Source organism: Monopterus albus, unplaced genomic scaffold (genome assembly GCF_001952655.1).
Source record: "Monopterus albus unplaced genomic scaffold, M_albus_1.0 scaffold254.1, whole genome shotgun sequence".
NCBI classification, from domain to species: Eukaryota; Metazoa; Chordata; class Actinopteri; order Synbranchiformes; family Synbranchidae; genus Monopterus; species Monopterus albus.
In genome coordinates, this window is record NW_018128134.1 from 548,084 (window position 1) to 555,638 (window position 7,555).

Sequence of the window (7,555 nt, forward strand, 5' to 3'; positions counted from 1 at the left end):
CATTTTTGTGTGGCAGAGCAATATAGATCTGTTGTAAATAATTTTCAGCACTAACAGTTCTGTCAAGGAGACAGTGTGACGATGGAGGATTTAGCCTACAACTCGGATTTCCTGGCTTTGGGTTCATTCATCTCTAATAACACTGGACCAAAGAGAAAGCACAGCTGGACAACACACATGGTGTCACTTCTGCCTAATAGATGTTACTAACAGCTGGCCAATAGCAACATGAGGCATGAAATTCCACATTATGATTGGTTCCTTTAGTGCAACAGAGACCATTGTACTGCCTCCACCCTGATCAGACAGCCCAGCCTTTTTCTTTGTTAATGTTAATGAAATGTGACATATCCAGGATGCCCATAGCCTGCTAATCAGCAATAATCCTATCCAAGGGATTAGAGAATGGAAAGCAGGTAAGATTCTATTTACAGCACATGTGCCTCCCTTCTTCCAGAGCGGAGCCATCTTTCAGTCTGTCTAGCATTCATTATTGAGGCCTATTAAAAATACACTGTGACCTTTTAGACATTTTTTTATTTTATACCTGCTGTCAATGGAGATCAATTTATTTAGGTAATTTCTCTGACAACAGGCCTTTTTTTGGGTCCTTGTTAAAGTCTTCTTCTACGGTTGGCTGTTCCCGTTAGGGGTCGCTACAGCGAATCATCTGTTTCCATCTAACTCTATCCTCGGCGTCCTCATTGAAGTGTTGCGCTGATAAGACAGTTCCTCTGACAAAATCTGGGTGTGTTTTTGATGTTATCCTAATCTGTCCTTTTCCTTTTGTGGTATTATGAAGCAGGACGGCCTGTGACTATCCACTGCTCTCTTCATGCCTTTCCTCTTCTTCTTCTTTTTTTTTTTTTTTTTTTTCTCTCCCCTGGTTTTGGTGTGGTGACATACCAGGAGCCAAAATGCTTAATCAGAGTGCTGTGATGATCTTCACTGGGATTTGTGGAGCGTTGGTGGTCATGGCAATGGTCTACTATGTCTATTGGTAAGATGACTTGGTGTGTGGCAACAACAGACTAGGATGGTTCCTGCCAGATTTATTCCAACTCATAAAAGAGAGAAGTCTACATCACACTTGGGGTCATTACTCGGTTGTTCACATTAGTAAGTGGAGTGCAGACCTTTGCAAGTCAAACATTTTTTTTTTTTTTTTTTTTTTTTAAAGACTGTACAACAATTAGAGGTGAGGTAGCTGAACTTTGCCAGTATTTAGCTGGCATCTGTTAAGGTGCATTTCAACAGTATTTTCTTATATCAGACTTGTTGCTAGCTATGTTTACATGTAGACATAGGAACTGTATTTAGGTGATGCAAAGCAGAAACTGCTGTCTGGCCATAAGCAGCTTTAACCCAGTCAGCATCTCTAATCTTTCAGCCAGGCTGAGGGGACACATAGGTGGGCCTTGCACCTTTAGGGAGTAGCACCTCTATTGGTTCTTTTCACAGTCAAACCCAGTGGTTTTTACTCTGGACTGCTTTAATCCCTTGTATTTTCCCTTGTACTTCACTGCAATACAAATATGGTCTTTATAAGAAAATTACTAAAGTTTGGTTAAACCCACATACAACAGGGACAGGGCTGTGTATTGGCAAGAATCTGGTGATTTGATACATATCAACACAGGGGTTATGATTTGATATATTGTGATACTATAAATAAGGTGATGTATTGCAGTTTTTAAACAAATTTTAGAAAAATTGTCATAAAATAAACAACACACCACCACATACATATAATCTCCTGTAAAAAAAAGTTTTCTTTTTTTATTCAGTAGAACTGAGATTTGCATTTGCCACAGTCCCTGTAACATCCAACAACATAACACTACTTGGCATATAAACTATTAGTTAAAAATTATACTGTGCTTTTGAGAATCGACACAGTATCACAAAATATAATATTACAATAGTCACATTTTGGCCATGCAACTGTTATCTGCTTACCTGTGATACAGAGAGTGACTTGCTTTGGCATTATAGCTTCTATAAATCATTTATGGTAGTTGAGATTTTTTTCACACAATGTATATTAAGTCCACTTTTGTACTAGTAGAGCCTGGCTCAGTGGGTTGCTGTTGCAGGAGCTGTGTAGGACACATTTCTGCAGTTTTCTACTTAACTTTTTTAATAATTGGATGCCCGAGGTGTTTGTAACATCCTCTGTATCTGTATTCTTTTAGCATTCATCAGTTTGGCTTTAAACAGGCTCATGAATTTGATAGATTTGTTTTTGATTTGACAGACTCAAAGCAGTACTATAGAAGATAAGGATCTGCTGTTTTCTAGATGTCTCCAAAGTGTCTTACTGAATTAAACAATGTAAATTGTTTATAAGTTCATTGCCACTTTGTTTATTAATTGCTTTTTGCTGTATTGGTACAGAGGTTTTCTGTTAGCGAGGTATGTTTGTACTCTGTCACTCTAATGATGTGAATGAAGTCTCAGCCTGTAGCTCTGACAGTTTAACTTTTTTGTAGATGAACTTTCATGAAATGCCATTGCCATAGGTTTATGTGATGACAGTTGAATAAAGTGCCAGACTCATTCACTATACATTAGACCTAGCACAGTGCCAGGGCCTACTACTTGCCATTTTTGTCGTCTACACATTAAAACTGATCTGGGTGGACTCTGGCTACTTCTTACCTTGCCTAGTTGATGGTGCACCAGTGAGATGTTTGTAACCAGTTATCCATATTCTTTTGATGTCTTCATGATTAATTAGTCTTTGCACAGTTTACATACATCTATGAATCACATCTTCGATATTCTGCTTCATTCAGGTGCAGCTGTGTTCAGCCCCTGCTTGGTCTGCTTATACTGAAGGCTAAAGCTGTCATGTACATTGAAGTAAAATGTTAACATTAGTGATAATGGTGAACATGCACACTCAAGTTCTCAGAGAAATATGTTGAATGCTGGTGGTTAGTTGCTTTCTGCAGTGTTATATTTTGAGGTGGCATGAATACACTCAAAGTCAGTATGACACATTTTATGCTATAAAGTCTTCATTTCAACTTGACTGAAATTTTGTGGTTATTCCAAGGTGTATGATTCATGAAAGCACAGAGAGCCTGCAGCATAAAGAAGTGACCGTGGAGGAAAATGAGGACAAAGTTCATGGCACGTTTGTCAGAGCTGTTGCACAGAGTTGAGTTGTCACAGCAAAACTTGGCCCAGGAACAACTTTGCTGTCTGCATGTGGCTAAACAACACAGGCTGAAATGTGAAGGGTTTTGCTATCTCTAGCAGTTTTCTAGTCTCCACAAGCTAATTGTGATACATTACTTATGAGAATTGATAATAATGGATAATCGTACTCTATATTCTTTGCACTAAGGCTGACAAATAATGAGTAGATTTTATTTTTTTCATGTAGGTCTGCGTTAACATTTCATGCATGCTCCAGGGTGTCATTGGCACAGCAGTGAAATAAGTCTTTGTATATGTTTTGCCTGTAATTATAATCAGAAGTAGTCATTATAGATGATTACAGAGGAGCAATAAGAGCGAGTGATTTTCTAGGCACTAACTGTGAAACATTTCTCTACTACCCATTCTAGACTTGCTTTAGTATTGTCCTTAATGCATTCATGTTCTTCCATAACACATGTACAGTATCAGTTGTATTTAACGGACACAGCCTTCTTTAATTCGTCAGTATTGTCTATTGTCACTTATCCAAAAGATGTTACCAAGCCCCCAAGTGAAATGTGCAATAATGTAACCCCTGCCACTCAGTCTCCCAGCGTGAACAATGTTCACATCTGTTCCACAATGCAGAGACAACTATGTATGTTTGTATGTACAATCCGAACCATACGGTGGTACATGCTGCACAAATGCTTGCACTTTAACAATGTCCTAACTCCAGAGGTTTAGAAACATTTTTGTGTTTGACCCAGGAGACTGAGCTGACGTTTATTATTAGGTTTATTATTTGTCAGGAATCAGGATAAAATTAAAGTCATGTCACTATATAACTGTTAGGATTTCATGGGTATCCGCTCTTTCGCTGCACATTTAGAGGTGTGTTTCTTTATGAAATTGCACTTTGTGTAATATTTGAAGGAACAAAAAGGTAGATGTCCTGTGAACATCTACCTTGGTGTGACACTTTTTTTCTCTTTTTTTTGGTTTTCTGCTAACACAGTGTAGCAGTTAATGCAGGTAACAGTACATATGCTGCTAGAACTGCACAGAGAGCCATGTAGAAACTGGGAGCAAACACAAGTTGAGCTCCCACAAACTTAAGTGCAATATTAATGCTTTGATTTTAAAGTGCTTGAATCAAAATAACGGGTTCATGGGTAAATTGTGTGATTAATCACAGGTTTGCTTCAAGCTGCTTTAGAATGGACTCTTATTTATTCATTTAGGTATTTGTTTTGTTTTAAGTGCAAGAAGACACTGACTTTATGGTAAAAATGAACAGATCCTTAGGGGCAGACCTGAAAATGTGTTTGTTTTTTTTGTTTTTTTGTTTTTTTTTTGTTAACTGGCTTAAACTAACACTTTATGGTGTTTTTCCATCGGTACAGATCAGCCTGCTTTAATCATGCCAAGCCAGGCAGGCACAGGTTGGCCTCTGGTTCCATGTGCTCCTACTGTATCAGCAGGGAACCAGCTTGGGTGCAGCCAGACCTGCTTCTTCTGTCCAGGGCCAAGCACCGCCTTAAACCGAGCTGGGACATCAAGACACGTGATTGGCTTAAATGTTACGCTGGGGGAACGTCCTTACATGGTCTACATTGACTTCTTATCATTTTACTGCAGCAAGATTTTAACAGTCTCTCATTTGGTCTTCTAATGATGGGTTAAAATAATGCCTAGTACCAAAGGGCTCCATGTTGCAAACAATGAGTTATTTTCTTAGTGACTGGTGCTGCCCCCATGTGATTAAGATGTGGAAGCTAAACAATGTGTTTTATGGTACAGTGGGAACCCAGCTGTGCTGATTTGGCACGGCTCTGCTCAGCAGGGCTGACCTGTACTGATGGAAAAACACCATTAATGGGCTTTAGTGCAGATCTGGCAACAGTCCGTTCAAAGCCAGCTGACTTCAGGTCAACCCATACAATGAGTAGAAAAAAAGGCTTGATGTTTTTGTCGATGGCCTTGTAGTGACATTGGTTATACAAACTGTCTCTGGCCAGAACATCATGTAATATGAGATGGTCTTTAACAAAACAACATCTAGTAGGCACTTGGCTGTTTGACAGCGCACATTATATACACATTATCATTGGCAGGTGCCTGCATAATACTTGCACATCTTTCCCTTGTGCATTCATTCTGTATATCTTGCTTCTATTTGATCAGGCCATCCCTGCTTTGATCAAACAAAGTCCTGGTCCCTACCTAGTGGAGCTCTTTGTCAGACAAGCACACATCCTTACCTAGGGGCAATTAAATGATGCATTAATTAAATTTGTCCTGTTAACCTGTTGCAGGAAACTGGAGCACTCAAAAGAAACTCACAGGCATCATGTTTGTCATGGCAGGCAGCACATGACGCACTACTCGGCATCTCTCAAGGCTGTGACTGTTTGGTACATTTTCTAGATCAGTTAGTCTGTTTAGTCAAACGTCTTCATATTTCTGTCTGTCTGATCTTTTGTCCAAAAGCTGAAGGTTTTTAAATAAAACTGATACAAAAGGCAAATTTTTACTGTTGAGAAACTATAATGACTAAAATTAAACCCCAATTCTATAAACTTTATGCTGCATCTTGTTGTATTTTAACACGTGCACAGTACTAACCACTGAGCTGCTGTGCTGCTGAGATCAAACTCAAGACAGCCACGAAAAAAAAACTCATTCATTCTCTTTGTGTAACGTGATTTTTGCCACCCATGCTCGTAACGACAGAAGCTATGTCTGTTCTGTGTGGTTAGCTAACACAATTCAACCCGTTTGATGAAACGAGCACATCCCATTTCATTAAATTCTGCTATAATAACACAGTCCTGTATCCTTTTTAAATTTATTTCTTTGTCCCCCCAACCTCTCTTCTGCTGTCTTTCTCAGGTCTGTAGTATTGGCTGAAGGACCGTGTAAACGCGGCTTGTAAGAGGATCCCATCGTGGTGAGAATCGGTTTTCTTTTAGAATTTCTGAAAACAGGATGTAAACAGGCCACATTGTTTGCCAACCTGCCTGTCTGTTATTTTACCCCATGCCCTGTTTTGCTCTCCTTTCCTTCCTACATCTCTGACTGAAGTTTTTGGCATTGCTGTGGCACTGCCTCCTCTGTTACCGCCCTTTCTCAGGTTGGCCGTAGTGTATAGAGAGGAGCCTACTCAACTCTCCAGGCTCCTCAGTCATGGCTCTGCTGACCTACCTGAAGAGCCTGTTCATCCTGCAGTTGCTGATGGGCTTTGTGTTTGTGGTGAGCGGCCTCATCATAAACTTCATTCAGCTCTGCAGCTGCATCCTCTGGCCTATCAACAAACAACTCTACCGCAGAATCAACTGCCGGCTCGCCTAATCTCTCTGGATAGATGACACTCTGAGGTTGTTGCTGTGAAACTAATTTTCTTTATTGCAAATACTCAGTTTTATATTTCAAAATATGTAAATAAGTGTAGCACCCTTCTCACTCTACCCAGGAGGGGCACCAACTAGACGAGTTAGAATGAGGGATGCTTGGGTTTGTTGAACCAAAATTAAAATTGATAACCCCTATAACTAGTAATGAGGACTTGTAGTATGGTGCTTGAGGAAGGAAGATAGACCCAGCGATGGCTTAATTATGAACGCATGGCTTAGGCCGGATTTATTAGACCAAGACAACTAAAATGACCTCTTATGAGTACAAAACCAATGAGTAAAAGAAAGAATGATAAAGGCAGTAACAAAAAGAACCAAGATTACCAGATCGGTTTCTACCCTCTAAATGAAATGTCTGCGCTCTCTGAGTTAATTAGTCACTAGCCCTACCACTGAGGCAGTCCCGGTCGCCCCGTTTAATTAGGTCCAGAACACCGTCTCAACAAAACACACAGTGCTCAGTCACTTAAAAGTTACTCACGACACTCTCTTGGGGTTATCGTTGCAGGCCTGTTTCAAACTTTTGAGTGCGACACATTGCGGCGTCCTCACAATTTGAGTGCGATACCAAGTGAAGCCCTCCCCAATTGAGTGCATCGAACCACGAAAACTTTAACTATTACCCGAACCCCAGAGTACGTTGCGAAAGAGATTACTCTCTCTCAGGGCCTCCTTTGGTAAACCACTATCTAAAACTTCGCCCCACTAACCCAGTTGGGCTCTCACCAGAGCCGGCTAGCACGGCTCAAGCTAAGCGCCGCTCACCATCCTCAAAGTCAGCTTACTATTTCCGCCTCACAGCTCCCACACGGCAAACCGGCTAGCTCATCCGGCAAAAGTTTGCCACAGTCTTTGTGCCCGGCCCTGGGCAAAGTTCTCCGTCTCTTTTCAGTCTCTTTTTTTTTCCTCTTCTCTCCCTCTTCCCTCCTAGCCACTTCTTTCTCTTTTTTCTTCATTACCCCCCCCCCCCATTCCACGAAGGCCACACA

General features: G+C 40.6%; 1 protein-coding gene and 1 long non-coding RNA gene across 3 annotated transcripts in view; both read left to right on the forward strand.

Moving 5' to 3' along the window:
* Positions 1 to 6,327, forward strand: part of LOC109972376 (uncharacterized) — an 8,690-nt gene extending 2,363 nt beyond the window's left edge. The window contains exons 2-3 of one of the 2 annotated variants that reach the window (XR_002276675.1): positions 6,046 to 6,103; positions 6,238 to 6,327. This is a non-coding gene — a long non-coding RNA (uncharacterized LOC109972376). The remainder of the gene's footprint in view (positions 1 to 6,045; positions 6,104 to 6,237) is intronic. The other variant, XR_002276674.1, reaches the window with a different exon arrangement.
* A 98-nt stretch (positions 6,328 to 6,425) lies between these two features.
* agpat3 (1-acylglycerol-3-phosphate O-acyltransferase 3) overlaps positions 6,426 to 7,555 on the forward strand; it is an 11,831-nt gene continuing 10,701 nt past the window's right edge. Inside the window, exon 1 of the mRNA XM_020621185.1 lies at positions 6,426 to 6,514. The gene's annotated coding sequence lies outside the window, so the exon portion shown is untranslated. The remainder of the gene's footprint in view (positions 6,515 to 7,555) is intronic.